This window comes from Myotis lucifugus, unplaced genomic scaffold, assembly GCF_000147115.1.
Source record: "Myotis lucifugus unplaced genomic scaffold, Myoluc2.0 scaffold_304, whole genome shotgun sequence".
Taxonomy (NCBI): Eukaryota; Metazoa; Chordata; class Mammalia; order Chiroptera; family Vespertilionidae; genus Myotis; species Myotis lucifugus.
This window is the reverse complement of record NW_005871352.1, coordinates 313,520-329,604: the sequence shown is the minus strand read 5'-3', so window position 1 is coordinate 329,604 and position 16,085 is coordinate 313,520. Positions and strand designations below refer to the sequence as shown.

The 16,085-nt window shown below is 45.3% G+C and overlaps 1 pseudogene; it reads right to left on the bottom strand.

The window, feature by feature from the left end:
• Nucleotides 1-219: 219 nt before the first annotated feature.
• LOC102432033 lies at nucleotides 220-762 on the bottom strand (annotated as a pseudogene).
• Between the last annotated feature and the right edge of the window lie 15,323 nt (nucleotides 763-16,085).

The window sequence follows — 16,085 nt, the reverse complement described above, 5'->3', positions numbered from 1 at the left end:
TAGTAACAAACACAAACACCTGAAATGCCATTTTTGAACCATTTCTGCTTAATAAGAATCCAACCTGCATTTGTTCGTAAGAGAGAATATATTAAACTAAGAAGTCCCTGGAGAGATCACAGTGTTGCCAAAATTCAGTGTGGTGGTGGAGCCTTCACAGACACAGGAAACAAAGCTAGGGCCTTCCACACAGCCATAAGTCCTTGCGATGATTTCATTTTAAGTCAATGCTTCTTCATGTGGCTCATAGTCCCCAATGCCTGCTTAATGAAATGCCATGATGACCATGGGGTCTACTTTCCTGCAGTCTTGTGTAGACTTTGCTGCCACCCTAAAACCCAAAGGGATGCCTGCCATGGAGCACACCACCACTCCCTGGTACTGAGATGTATTTTCAGTGATCCTGCCCAGTCCAGATTTTAACACATGGTTCCCATCCAGGAAGGACTGCTCTGCCCTAAGCTTTATCCACACTTTGTACTTGGCATAGAGTGCAAGCTAATCCAGAGCTGTGATGTGCAACCAGAATGTGTGGGTCCCAGTGAATTTTCTGAAACAGGTCCCCAGTGACACCAGCTTGTCACTGGAGATGTTGGTGGCCAACGTCAAGATCTTTTTACTCACATAGGACACCCAGTCGCTGTGCAACCTGAAACAGTTAGGTGCCATCAGGCCTGTCAACCAACAGCTGAAGATCCTCCCCGAGGTATTTTGCTATCTTTTCAAACATGACATGAGATCCTCTCTAGTCAAAGGCTGCATTTTCCGCTGTTGGAGCACCCCAGGGTGGAGTTCTTGATTGTACTAAATGTTCTAGGACCGCTGAGGTGGTCTCTGCCCATTTCTTCACTTTTTAGGAAAAGCAGTCACTCACCTGTTTTGGACAGTGTCTGGCAGCTCCTCCAAGTGAAGTCCAATAAAAAATTCCCCCAACATCTCTCTGAGCACAGAGCAGAGCAGACACGAGGGACCTGCCCCTGGGGGGACAGCTTCCTCCAGGGTCCAGGAGCGAGGTAGGCTGAGAGTGAACTGTGGCGATAATGAGCGAGTGCCCTTTCAAAGGGAAGAAGTCTGGCATCAGGGAGAACCCTCAGGAAGTGAAGATGGTAATCAGACAAGAGATGGTAAGGGCATGTGCTAGGGTAGAGAGGAGAGCAGGAATTTGATAACTATTTAGGAAGTTAAGTAGGAAGGACAAGGATATTAAAGGGAGGGGATGAAGGAGACAGTCGAAGATGACTCCTACGATCTAGACCCAATGATTGGTGGTGACCATTAGGGTGATTCTCTCTGATTACCTGGGACTATCCTATTAAGACTGAGATTCCCACATGCAGGAAATCCCCTCAGTCCAAGGCTAATGTGGATAATTGGTCACTATAGTGATGGTTCATCAACTAACATGGGGAGTAGTAGAAGTAGCTATATGTTTGGGAGGTTGAGGAGATGATGAGTTTGATTAGGAGCATAATGAATTTGAAGTGCCAGTGGACAGCTAGAAGTGCCATATTCCAGCAGGTACTTGGAATAGGGATCTAGGGAGACTTTTGACTTAGTGAGAGTGTATTTAGAAACCATTAGCATAAGTGGGAGGTGTTTAGGACTATGAAAGTGGGTTAAGTCACCAGGGAGAGACTGTAGAGTGAAAAGGGAAGTGGATGTAGAATGAAACTCTGGAGGATGAAACATTGGAAATGCTAATGTTTAAGGAGCATATAGAGAAAGAAGAGCCCATGAAAGAGACTAACAGTCATGAGTGATCTTAGCTGAAACCCTCTCAGCAGTCGGACAGGAGAAACCAGGTTGCTCCTGGGGAGGAGTGGATGTGAGTTGAGTAAATGGAGACAGTGAGTACAGTCTCATCATTCAGGGAACTTAAGAACAAGGGAACAAGAGGTAAATCTATAGCTAGAAGATCATATATGGTCAAGGGGGAGTTATTTTTTTTTAAAGATGGGTGGGAAATGAACAATTTTCAGAGGGAAAATTGAGTAAAAAGGGGTAAATTAAAGATATAGTGGCCAAGAGAAGTAGTTAATGGATCAGGGCCCTTGGGGAGATGACATACTATGGGTGGACTGAAAGCCACAGAGGAAGCATTGCCTTAAGAGGGTGGCACATGACACACCCTGGGACTGTGGGAGGGAAGGCAGGTTCGGGTGAAGCTACAGGAAAGGAGCAACCACAGCCTAGAAATGGAAAGGCATAAAAGGATGAATGTTGTTAAAGTCAGCGAAAAGACAGTGGAAAAGGAAGAAGTACTGAAGGAAAAGATGGACATGTTGAAGATATACCTTTGCCACTACTTTTAAGAGTAATGATAAGCAGTGGTTCTCAACCTGTGTGTCACGACCCCTGAAAATACATCCTGCATATCAAATATTTACATTATGATTCATAACAGTAGAAAAATTACAGTTATGAAGTAGCAACGAAAATAATTTTATGGTTGGGGTCACCACAACATGAAGAACTGTATTAAAGGGTCGCGGCGTTAGGAAGGTTGAGAACCACTGGAAAGGTTCGGTATTTTCAGATGACAGTGGACACAGTTTTTTGAAAACTTAAGTACATAGATATTCCAGAAGTGACTGAATGTACACTGTTTGATTAAAAGGATTAGCAAATTATTCCCATTAGGATTTAACCCTTAGAGTGCCGGGGAGTGCGATTGCGCTCCTCCTGCAGTGTCACTATTAGATGCTAGTAGTTCACTCTTTATGTGGGAAAAAAATTTTAAAAACCTTAATACAAAATGCCTTGGCAATTTTAGCATAGTTCCTAGGATATTGGTTGGCACTCAAAGGGTTAAGGATGAGTCAGATTCAAATAAGCAGTTGGCTCTGTCACACATCCACACTGCTAAAGACCGAATGTCTGTTTGTTTCCCTCCAAAATTCATATGTTGAAACCTAATCCCCAATGTGATGGGATTAGGAGGTGAGGCCTTTGGGAGGATCTTAGGACCTGAGGGTGGAGCCCTCCTGAATGGGATTAGTGCCCTTATAAAAGAAACCCCACAGAGCTCCCTGTCCCTTCCACCAGGTGAGGTCATAGGAAAGAGACACCTGTCTAGGAAGCAGGCCCTCAGCAGACACAAAATCTTCTAAAGGCATGATCTTGGACTTCTCAGACTCCAGAAATTGTGAGAAGTAAATTTCTGTTGTTTATAAGCCACCCAGTTTTGTTATAGCAGTCCAAACAGATTGGGACACACGCACACACACGCAGGCATGCACACCCCTAGTACATAAACAATTTGCCTTGCTCAGACTTCAAAACAAGAGTAATACTCCCTAAAAGTATTGTTTATAAGCACAGTTAGGCTGAGAGGAAGTTTTTGCTAGGTGGGAGGCCAGTACATAAGTACAGAAAAGCAAAGTAAAAAGAAATTTCCCAATTAAACTTGTGTATTCAATTAGGTAGAGTTTAGAAATTGAGGAGCTATTCAAAGCCTATCTTGAAACACGGGCTTTAAGAGGAAATTAGCAAAAGCAATAAAGCAGGGCTCTGCCTCTTGCCAGTCTGTGGGTGCAGCCACAGCAGCATGAAGCTTATCAGAGAGCCCATGCCCGCCAGCAGCCAGCAGGGAGGTCTCGGCGTTGCCTCAGTGAGTCATCCTGCTCACAGTCTAATGCCTCCCCTGGCACAGGGAAATGCCACAGCATTTCATTAGTTCTACTTATGTGTTCAACAACTGGGAGCCACACAGATGCTGCCTTCTGGGGTATGTACTATGTGCTTTACCTTCTGTGTTTGTTTTCCATTTTTTAGAATATACTATTTTTGGAATAAAAACAATATATGCCCTTGGTAGATATTTTGGTCAACGCAGGAAAATAGAACTCAGACCAAATATCACCTCTCTGTCAAGCAGTGTTAGCATTTGGGCGCATTTCCTTCTCATCTTTCCACTGTGGTTTTAAGGATGAAGAGGACTAAGCTCTTGCTTTCGAGAAAAGCAGATACTAGTAGTTGCAGGACAGGAAAAGATCCGGGTTCTAATCCCAGCTCCACCACTGGGTAGCTTGTGGTCTTGGCAGCTGCCAACCCTCCTGAGGCTGCTCTCTGGTTATGAGATGACGGCATTGATTGGCCAACGTCTAGGGCTTTTTTCAGCTCTCGATGTGACGGTCCTGTGATGTTCTGATTCCCCAGAAAGATGTGCTTTCGGGCACAAATTCTTGAGCAGTTATAGCTCTCACAGAAACCCAGTCTTGTGAAGCTGTGACTGACAGATTTCAAAGGAAGGCTTTTTTAATGATACGACTACTCTCCTAGCCTATTGTTAAATCTTGGAAATTTTAAAAAATTGAATGAGGATGCATTTTAATGTAGGGCATATGTAAGAGAATCTACTCATGCAAGGAGCCTGCTTGCATGAATTAAAAAATTGGGAGTTAAATAAACCTATTAACTAAATCTGGCTCAAAACTTCCCAAACTGTGTTCTCTGAACAAATAAGTATTCTCTAAGAAAAGAGCAGTGGTCGAATAAGTTTAGAAAAGAGTAAGTTAAATCAAATTTAATGAGTTTCTTTACAATAGAACTCCTTAGAACTTGATATAGGCTTCAATGTATTGAAATACCGAGGGGGACCATGGAGCATGCATCCTAAGCTGACCTGACCGGGGAACCACGTTATCAAGGCACAGTAATTCCGGTCCAGGAAGATTACTTTTCCATTGACCCAGTTGGCTCAATACTGTTTTAGCTCCTTCTACCAGTTCCCAAAGAAGTACCCCCCCTTTTTAAATAATTGATTTCAGAGAGGAAGGTAGAGGGAGAGAGAGATAGAAACATCAATGATGAGAGAGAATCATTGATCGCTGCCTCTTGCATCTTCCCCACACTGGGGATCAAGCTTGCCATCTGGGCATATGCCCTGACCAAGAATTAAACCATGATCTTCTGGTTCATAGGTTGATGCTCAACCACTGAGCTATGCCAGCCAGGCCCAAAGAAGTGCCTTTTTAAGGCACCATTATGGATCTTTCAATAATTATACCTGACTGCTTGGTCATTGTAAGGATATCTTGAGCTGAGTTTCTAAAACCCATAAACTTTCTGACCTTTTACACTATATTTTGTAAGTTTTAGTAATAATTTCATTTGCAGGGACAATTTTAATTTTCTCAAGCATTTATTTACCAGCTGAGTGCTAGCCTGTTCCGAATACTATACTAGCATCCTTAGCTCTGATTTTGCCCCTCCTAATCTGCCGGTCTTGGATGAGTCATTTAACTTCTTTAGGGTCAGATGACTGAGGTAAGGTCCAGCAACAGGGAACACTGGGCAGAAACTGCTTCAAGAACTGGCAAGCTCGGCGTTAAGATTCACAAGATTTGGGGGAATTGGAGGAAAAGCAAAGGTCTGGGAATCCTGGTGGGAGAGGAGGATGTAAAGGGAGAGGCACAGGAATCTGAGTTCTCTGCTGCCAAGGCCGGGCCTCTTTCTCAGCCAGGTCAGTGCGGAGATGGGAAAGGTAAAGTTCAGGATCTGCAGAGGCCTGGTCTCTAGGGAGAAGATTGGAGATAGAAATTCAGGGCCTGATCCACCTGTCAATTTCCAGAATAGCAGGGAACAGACTGGTGCAGAGGGTGGGCTGTGCCTGCAAACATGTGGACGACAGATCCAAGGTGTGGAAAACAGTTCCTTTGGAAGCACTGAGTTGGGGAGGGTTCTGGTGGGTGTTTATTTTTGCCTATCTCAATATCCTATGGGAATATTTCTTTACAGATTGCATTAGCCATTTCTAGACAAGGCCTGAGCCCAGCTGGAGTGGAATAATAATACTATCAATGTGACATGCTTAACAACAACATATAGTTTTTATCAAAAGTGTCTTTATCAAGAGTCTTGGTATTTAGGTGGTAGAAAAAGGAGGCTTCTGTGGATAATTGGTAAAAATAAAGCTTACTTTTTACTCTCCCTCCCTATCCTCTAACCCCTCTTTCTGTCCTGTTGTCTTCTTCCTCCTTTTGGCCATGAACTCATCTTCTTCTTTTCTAATTCTGGGAATAAGTGTGTGCTGTTTCCCAGGGATCTTGACTCAGTTTGCTATTACTTTTGCTATCACCCAGGCTTTTTGATTGATCTTAGCCCTTAAATAACTACATTCTCTGGTTTGGGCTCCTAAACCCTCTCCATCCCTTTTATCCTTCCCTGAATACCCAAAGGCCTGCTGCGAGCTGGGCTCTGGGCACAGGGCCAGCGGGGCAGACATAGTCCCTGACTTCGGTCACAGACGCTTTGACTCTTGGTTCTCCAGGCTCCTGGGATCCTGGAATGTGTCTCGGGTGGCCCGGCCCCCCGGACTCTGGCCTTCTTATCTACGTTGATGCAGCCAGTGTCCTGTCCTCCCTTCCTTCTGTCTCCTGACTATATCATCTGCCTTAGGGCACCTACTACTTCTTTTCCTCCCCAACAGGGTCCTCCCTCCCTCCTCTGTGGGCCCTCCTCTGCCTCCTGTCTGCTCTCACCTCACCTCTCTCCAGGCTAACAGTTGGGGAGCTCCAGCCCATCCTGCTCTCCCCGGCCCAGCTGGGCCTCTCTAATCCCACCTGTCCTGCTGCATTAGGGCTTGTGCCTGGGCCTCACTCCCGGCAGGGAGCGGGACTGTCTGCTGAAGGGTGTCCATCATACTCTGGGCTCCACTCTGCAGAGGAGCACAGTGACTCTTTCTCACAGGAAGTCACTCACCAGGGGCCCATGAATTCAGATACAAATGTACAGAAAGCTTAGCTAATTCCAATTGATGAGAAAAAATGTCTGCACTGAGGTATCAAAACATCTCAATTATAAATAAACTTTATGTATATAAACATAATTCATATTTAATAAATGACAGAATACAAAATACTAGATACATTTAGTAAATATATATATAGTAGAAATAGGGAACAATCTGGAGAAGGGATCTGGAGAGCTGACTTCCTGGGCCCACTCTGCCTCTGACAAGCTGTGTGATCTGAGGCAAGTCACTTTACCTCCCTGGATGGCATTTCTCCAGTTCTCCCTGCAATGAAAAGATTTGCTCAGACCATGCATAATGTTCCTCCACTTTATAGTATCAGTTGCCTGCAAAAATGAACTAAACCGCTTTGGACCCTTCACACATAGTGAAGTGCTGATGCCATATTTAAGAGTTTTGGCTATAATAAGAATTTAAAACCTATGGATGCATTTTTTTAAAAAGGCTGTAAATCATCGTGTGTGGATGACAGAAGGGTGGGTGCTGCAGTTGATTTTTATGGAAAGCAGGTTTGAGAAGGAGAAGCTCCCAGGCCCCGAGACTTTAGGTTCTGGCTGTGTACTGCATTAAAGCACTTGGGGAACCTTATGTTTTTCCATCTGAAGCTAATGATGTGGCGAGGAGTCAAAGAAATGTCCCCCACTTTCCACCTGCAGATGGGCTCCCTGAACATCCATCATTCTTACGTATCACAGCTGAGCTGTGCTTCATGATGTCCTGGTCATACAGTAGTTCCAGGCGGTAGGAATTGGGCCGGTCATACCGTGGCCCCTCGCTATCCTTGGATGCAGGGCCTAATCAATGGGTAAAGGAATATCCCTTATGGGAGCTTTCAATAGGGCAAAATGTCTGATTTATAAAAAGCATGAGGGCTTTAACATAGAACAGATGTTTATTAATGTGGAACAAATGGGTGGAGTCATGAATATTTAGTAGATCTAGGAGGACCCTGAGAGATCAGTCTGTGCTTGCTCTGAGATATGGGGTCTGAAGTGGTTGTTTGTTTACCAACCTGTCTGAAGTGCCTTGGAATGTGGGCCAGATAAAGTGGGCAAAAAGCAGACTTACATTCCATAGGAATAACTTGAATCCTTGGCTTCCAAAATTCAGCAGCTTTTGACCTATATTTGTTTCCTATGTTGTGATTTTTGATATTTTTTGAAGAGTGGAAGAGAGTTAGGTTGGCATGATATGAGATTAATACCCATAATTAATTGACCATTTTTCTGGCACAATCCCTTTCCATCTCCTCTCACCCCCCTACCCTGATCTCTTATCTGTCCAGGGAAATGTTTACCAAATGACTGATTAGACTTTCATAGTAAATTGCATGGTTTTTTTGGAGATGATCCTGATATCGTTTTTGCAGCTTCCAGGGAAGGTTCTGAGATTATGTATCTTATCTTTAAGGTGTTTGGTGTCTTTAGTCTAAGCTGCATGTTATCTCCAGGGTTTTTGGGTGTGTTTTAAAGGGGCCAGTCCTTTGAAGTTTGGGAGATAGTTTTTCCTGAGTCTTTAAAAACTCAGTCAATACCACAATACTATCTTCCCAGACCATTAGTGATGCAATTCCAGAACCAATTGGATGATTGGGTATTTATCATCAGGGAACTAGAAGATAAGGAAGGTGAAAAAAAGAATTGAAAGGGAACCTGGACTGTGTTCCAGTCTGCATGCTGATTTTTCCAGTTGGACTGGTGTGTTGCGGTGAGCACAGGGTAACTCACATCGTGTCTAGTTGTTCCCAGAGCAGCCGTCCCCTGGCATGGATTTTGATGCACCCTTGGTCTTTTTCATGAGGTGTCTGCAGCTGTTTTAAGCTGCACTGGGGGCTGGGGATGAAAATGAAGAAGCATGTTACTGAAACACTCAAGCTCACTGCTTCTGAGATCATAGCCGTGACTCTGTGGCTGAGGCTGCCAGAGAGGATGAGAGAGCTTCCTTGAATGAGCAGGGATGGAGAATTATTCTGGATTGTCACCCTAGCCTGACCCTCCTCCATCATCTCTGTCAGTTCACAGAGCATCTAAGGCACACAAGGCAGCATAAAGGAAGTATGGATGGTGCTAGTAACTAAATAGTCCCCTCCCCCCCTTACATTAATCCTTCTATCTGTTCACCTTTAACCGAAATCCATTGGTTTTGCCTTGGTTCCCTGTAGCAACAAAGAGCAAACATTACTTTCTCTGACAATCCCTCACCCTGTTCAGTCTTCTGTTATTTTTCTGATTCTTATAACATCTCAGAAATGACTATCAGTGACTCTGAAATCCCTTTAGGCCCTGGAATCGAATTCCTACAGGCCTGGATTCTTGAGTGCACTTGAAGTGATTTGCCCCCACCCCCCTCTCTCTCGCTCTAGCCCCATGCTTATCTGGAACTGAAAGTTTTTTTCATGGTTCGTTTTACTTTTGCATTGTCTGTTCTACCCTCTTTATGTTGAACACCGGCCTTCCTATTCAATAGCACAGGAGAAAAATAGTTATTGGGCACTTACTCTGCTTTCTGTTTTCCCATTATTATCACTCTACCAACTTTCCCAAAGATCTTTGCCTTTCTCCGTGTTTCAAACATACCTTTAAAAAGCAATTGCTGACTCTAATATTTTTTACAAGTCTCAGGTAATGCTGATCTTTAGCCTCTTTGACACTATTCTAACAAATTCTTGCTAAACAGCATAAAATGATAAGAGTATCTTAAATAGCTTAAATACTCTTGTGTTTCTCTTAGTACAATTTTTGTCATTTGATACTATATAAAGAATCTCTCCAAGTCATCATAATTCATTCATACGTACTGTGTTCACTCATTCATTCAATAAGCATTTACTAGTATCGAGCAGCTATTATGTGCCAGAAAGTACCATAAGTGCTGGGGATGTGATGGAGAAAACAATAGAAACAGGGCTTAGTATTAGAAGTCACTAAATAATCACACAGATGTTTAACTAATCACAATAGTAAGTGCCACAAAGGAAACACATGTGTATCATGAGAGGGGGGAACTTAACCTAGTCCAGCATGTAGGAGCTGTTTCTCTGGGCAGCATGGAACATGATATGCTCCACAATTCCTCCATTTGGGGACTTTACGCTATTTCCAATCTTGGCTATTTTCAATAAACTTGCAATTAACACATCTGGGCAGAATTGATATTTCCTTAGGGTGGATTCATAGACGTGTAATTACTGGGTCAAGAATGTAAATATTTTATAGTTCTTGATACATATTATTAAAAAGCTTTCTGGAAAATGCAATGCAATTGTAGAGCTGGTGAAGGATCTTGAACCAACACATATCCAACTACCTTCATGGAAACAAGAAGCTAATTTCGAGAAGTCAATAAAGTTAGTAGTAAGAGCAAGTGGTATGTTTCCTGTACAGGTTCTGAGTGGGTGCAGGTCCTGAAGATGCTGATTAGTGGTCTGTGAGAAGTAGAGAAATTGAGAATGAAACTTAAAAAACCTCTATGGCAATGTATAAAGTGATTTTATGTTAAAATTTGGGTATGTATATTATATGTTACTTTTTTTTACTTTATTTTTTTCTACTTCATTAATTTTATTTTTTTAATAATAAAAGTATTTGTTCATGATAGATTAAGAGAGAAAAAAACCCCAAGTCTTTCTCCACACATAGTTTGTGTAAAAGCTAGTGGAATCCTCTTGGTCAAATTTCCTTTTAGACTGAAAGCCCCCAATCCTATGTAGTGCTATTTCCCCCTTCCTCAGGGGAAACCAATGGGACTAGCAAATTTTGACAACAAACCTGTGTACTTATTAGGTTCACACAAATCTGTGTATAGCTTTCCCAGAAAGATAAAGCACATGTATTGCAACAATTGGGCCATGTATTGTTTAAAGAATTTCTCTGAGAAATTTCTTGGTTCAGGAATTTCAATTGCTTGCTATTTTATTTTTGCTGTTAGACTATAGCAAGATACTTGACCATTGAATCTGCCTGTATTGAGACAATGGAATTATGGTTAGATGCTGCAATGCCCATTATTTCTTTCCAAAGGAAGTAATACACGGTCTCAAAAAAAAAAAAATTTCCACCGCTGAAACTTTTTGCCCACATGGCCAGAGATTAGCTGTGGGATAAAGGCTACTTCCTTTGTTTTCATATCCCCAATAACAGAGAACAGAACTGCTCCGACATTTGATATTAGGAGGAAATCTCACCAGTCCAGGGCTGAAACCAGTGTGGATAATATCCGCATGTCATTCAGCACTGTCCTGGAGGCCAAAGAAAGAAACTACAAGGTGATCTTTTCCTGACTTGTCTTTAAAAATAAAACCAGACCTGGCTCAGAGAAAGGACTCATGCATAATTTTGGTGAGGTCCCCAACAAGTGAGAATTTCATTTCCTTAAAAACTCTGCCTACCACCAAGTTGCTGGTAAATATAAAAATCAAGCTGTGTGTGTGTGCGTGCGCACAAACACACACGCACGCGCGCTGATTTTGCATCAAAGGACAGCAAGGTAATGATGAGTTGAAGAGTCTTGACTCTGAAGTCAGACTGCCTGGGTTTAAATACTAGACTCTACATTTTACTATCTGTTGACCTAAGGGTTTGAGTTACTTCCCTTTCAGTGCCCCAGTTTTCTCATCTACATATCAGAGATAACAGTGAAGAGAAAATCCATGTTAGGTACCTGACAGACACAGTTCCTGGACACAGCAGGCACTCCATGTTAGCTGTTCTTATCCTTATAATAATACTCATCAGAAGAAATTCTGTTAGGAAGAAAGGAAGGGAGGGAAAAGAGAGGTTCACAAAGCAGTGGAACTGTTGCCCAGACCGCTTTCCGTGGGATGTTGAAGAAGAGAGCATGGGGTCCGATGACTTGGGCTCTGGGCCTGGCTGTGCCAGTCACTAAGTATGTGAGCCAAAAAGTCATGTAACATCACTGAGCCGCAGGGTCCTCCTCTCTTCTGTAAATGTGACGATGGCAGTAATTCCTGCCTCGTGGGGTTGTGAGGGCATGGGAGCTAATCTATGGGGAAGAGCCTTGTAAATGGAAAGAATGGCATGGATGTGGGTTTTCTCACTCTGGCTTTTCCTTTAGTGTGGCTTTCCTTCAGCATGTGCCTGCTTGAACTGGCTCCTGAAGAGGTGGCTCCTTCCCGAGTTTGGGGCTTTCCCCTTCCTCTGGGCTTCTGGGCAGCAATTGTTCATTGAGACTAAATGTGTGGGTCCCACCTACCTGGGTCCTGGTGATTGAGGGATGAATGAGGGCTGCTCTGGCTGTCAGTGTGTGTGTTTTCTGAATTGCGTCATCAGAACAATGTGCTAGTGGTCTTGGGCCATTCTGCATTTGGTTGATCAGCGTAACTTTCTTTGGAAATGGAATTCTGAGGACCTATAGGTCAAATTTCTTAAAAAAAAAAAAAAGCAAAAATAGTGATTCACAGATAGAGAAACAAGCTAAAAATCAAAAACCCCAGAGTTCCAATCCCATTTGTGCCATGACTTGTTATGTGACATTGGACAAGTACCTTAATCACTTGGTGGCTTCATTTCCTTGTCCGTAAAATGTGGTATGACAGTACCGACCTACCTTACTCTATTGTTATAAAAATAAAAGTAATATTTGCCATGTGAATATACAATTCTACACTTCTCCCAGGACCGGATGGTTAGAGGCAAGTTGGAAATATGAAAAGGGCAACTTTTCCTACTGTATTTTGACCAGATTCACAGAATATTTTGCTCTTTTCTCCATGAATTTTCTGAATTCCATTCTGTTTACTAAATAACTACCCTATTGACTGAAAGTACTTGTTTTCTCTGCCCCTAAAGGCTTTGTTGTTTCCACATTAAAAATAAATGCCCAGCATGAATTCATGGGAAATGTCCTGGGAGGCTCTAGAGAGGAATACCAAAATAGGACCTGATGTTGTCAATAGCAGAAACTTTTAAGAATGGCCTTAAAACAGATATCAGTGAGAAGTCCCGGAGAGCACAGCACATGTGGACAGGTTTCAGGGCTTCCAACACCTCCCACTCCACGGGACACATCGTAGGCATTCATGGAAGGCATATTGATTCATTGCCCATAATAGCCATTTGTACTTCAATATTAAAATAGTCATTATTTTTCCCTGGGTTTTTAATAGAGAACAATTATACTCATGTTTATCTCTGCTCCAACCAAAGCTTCAACGTTAATGACAGTGAAGGAATAAATATTTATAAACCCAGCACGATGAGAACAGGAGAAGGAACAACAGCAGAGGAGAAGATAAAATTTTGGAAGATAGAAAACAGATGAAGTTGAATCTGACTTGGAACAGAGAAAGCAGGATGTGTGCTGAAAGCCAGCTAATTTGTGCTAGAGAACCCCAGAAACCCTGGAGAACCGAAGAGTTGGGTTTTTTCTGAAGGTAGAGGTGAGAATAGAACTGAGAATGGGAGAACTGGGTTAGCAAAACTAACCCCTCCTTTTGCCTGTGCAACTGGCCTTCTGCATCATAGCCAAAGGTAGGGATCCCACTTCAAGAGTGTAGTTAAGGGGCTCATAAGCCAGGGCCTCAGACAGAACCTAGGGTGGTAGTGACATGGTGGGTATCTACACTAATAAAAGAGAAACATGCAAATTGGTGTCACTCCGCTACCCTTCCCATTGGCTAATCAGGGTGATATGCAAATTAACTGCCAGCCAAGATGGCGGCCAGCAGCCAGGCAGCTTAAAGCTAACAGGAGGCTTGCTTGCTTCAGTGATGGAGGACTCCAACGTTCCCCGCCTGCACTGCTGGCCTCTGAGCTTGCAGTTTGAAACATTGTAACAAATATAGAAGCTAAACAAAACCCCAGTAACCTATTTTCAGTCAGCCGGGATCTCAGAGCTGGAGTCGCAACAAAGTTTCGAATACAGAAGGTAAACAAAGGCCAGAAACCTGCTTTCAGCAGCCAAGCCTCAGAGAGAAAGCCGGCTCTCAGCTCCAGTGACAGGCATAGAAGCTAAATAAATGCCAGAATAAAAAAAAAAAAAAAAGAGAGGTTTGGAGCTTCAGTCGCCCGCCAGCCTGAAAACAGCCCTCAGCCCCTCACCCAGACTGTCCAGGCACCCCGGTGGGGACCCCCACCCTAAAGCAACAAGATGGCGGCTAATTTGCATACTGAAGGCAGGTGGCAGCAGGCAAGGCTGTCTGTGGTCTGGGACCCGGATCTGTGACCCTGCCGGGCGGGGGCAGTGCTTGAGGCTGTCTGCGGTCTGGGACCCGGATCTGTGACCCTGCCAGGCGGGGGGCACCGCGGGAGGCTGTCCGCAGTCCAGGACTCGGATCTGTGACCCTGCCAGGCAGGGGGCAGTGCTTGAGGCTGTCTGTGGTCCCGGGACCCAGATCCGTGACCCTGCGGGGCGGGGGACAGTGCTTGAGGCGGTCCGCTGTCCCGGGACCCAGATCTGTGACCCTGCCAGGCAGGGGGCAGTGCTTGAGGCTGTCTGTGGTCTCGGGACCCAGATCCGTGACCCTGCCAGGCGGAGGGCAGTGCTTGAGGCTGTCCGCGGTCTGGGACCTGGATCCATGTCCTCGCGAGTGGGGCGGCAGTGCTTGAGGCTGTCTGTGGTCGCAGGACCTGGATCTGTGACCCTGCCGGGTGGGGGTCAGTGCTTGAGGCTGTCCACAGGACCAAGACATGGATCTGTGACCCTGCCGGGCGGGGGGCAGCGCTTGAGGCTGTGCACAGTCCCGGGACTTGTATCCGTGACCCTTCACGGCGGGGAGGCAGCCCTCAGTGCCCAGGAGTGACTGCACAAGATCCGCCTCCTGGCCCAGAAGGTGCAAGATCGCAGGGACAGCCACCGTGGCGGGCCAGACTGATGTCCTCCTGGCCGCACCACGGGGGTTTGCGGATCTGCAAAGCCAGAGGCCTCCGGTGTGCACATACCCCCCTGGCGTGCGAACATCCCCCAGCACACTGTCACCCTCCCACACCTGCAACAGTTGCAAACCAAGGCGTGCACAAGTTCCCCCCGCCTCTCCACCGCACTTCCATCAACCCGGCATGCCTAACACCCCCACAGGATGTGCACACATCCCCTCTGATGCCCTCACGTACTTTGGAGAGTGTCTGGGTGTTCTGGTGCTGAGAGTGGGCGCCTGTGAGATGACAGAAGGTGGAGTGGTGATGCCCTGTTCCCACGGAGGCCAGTGCAGCTACGAGATCACCTCTGGGGAGTTAATGCAGGTGCTGAGGCAGGAGCAGGTGCAGACAGACACATCTGGTGGGCGCGGGCGGCCCTCTCTGAGGTGCCTTCGGTCAGCATTCAAGATCAAGAGCCCAGTGGCAGAGAGGAATTCCGTCCTCTCAGTGAAACAGTGGGATAGTCGGGGCGACTGTAGAGGAGGAATGTGCACTTTGGGTGCCAGCACCCATGAGCGAAGGCTGCCCTGACTGAGCCTTGCTTGCTTGGGGCCTAGCGCACTCCTGCCGGGCAACGGGTGACAGGACGTGCTTTTCCGAATTAATGAGAGAAAACATTGATTCTCCTGCTGCCCATGAAGGTGGAAAGTGAAGTGGGGAGACATGTGGGGAATGAGCAAGGTTCCCTGTCTGGGGGTTCCAAATCTGCTGTTGGTTTCTTTCACCACTGACTAGAGATATACAGGGTGTCCCCCCAAAATGTATACACACTTTGAATACCTACTAATTCCAATGGTTTTAAGCATAAGAAAGGAACAACAATGGAGCTGTTATCTGTTAAAAGTGTGGGCACAAACAGGTAGTTGGACATTCCCTGAGGGGTCTCAGATTGGAGAGGGTGAAGGCCAGACTGAGGGGCCCCTTCTCCCCCTCCCAACCCCAGTGCACAAATTTCATGCACCGGACTACTAGTCTATATATATAAAAGCCTAAACAACCCTTCGACCATTCGACCAGTACCTATGACATGCACTGACCACCAGGGGGCAGATGCTCAATGCACAGGCATAGAAACATGGAACAGACTGATGAATCTCAGAGGGAAAGGGGGGGGGCGCGGGAAGAGATTAACCAAAGATCTTATATGCATACTAGAGGCCCGGTGCATGGATTCATGCACCGGCAGGGTCCCTTGGCCTGGCCTGCGAGGATCGGGCCGAAACTGACAGTCTGACATCCCCTGAGGGGTCCTGGATTGTGAGAGGGTGAAGGCCAGGCTGAGGGACCCCACCGGTGCATGATTGGAGCCAGTTAGAGACCACAGGAGGGCTCCAGGGTGTGTCTGGCTCATCTCGCCCAGTCCTGATTGGCCAGACCCCAGCAGCAAGCTAACCTACCAGTTGGAGCATCTGTCCCCTGGTGGTCAGTGTGTGTCATAGCGACTTGTCGAATAGTCT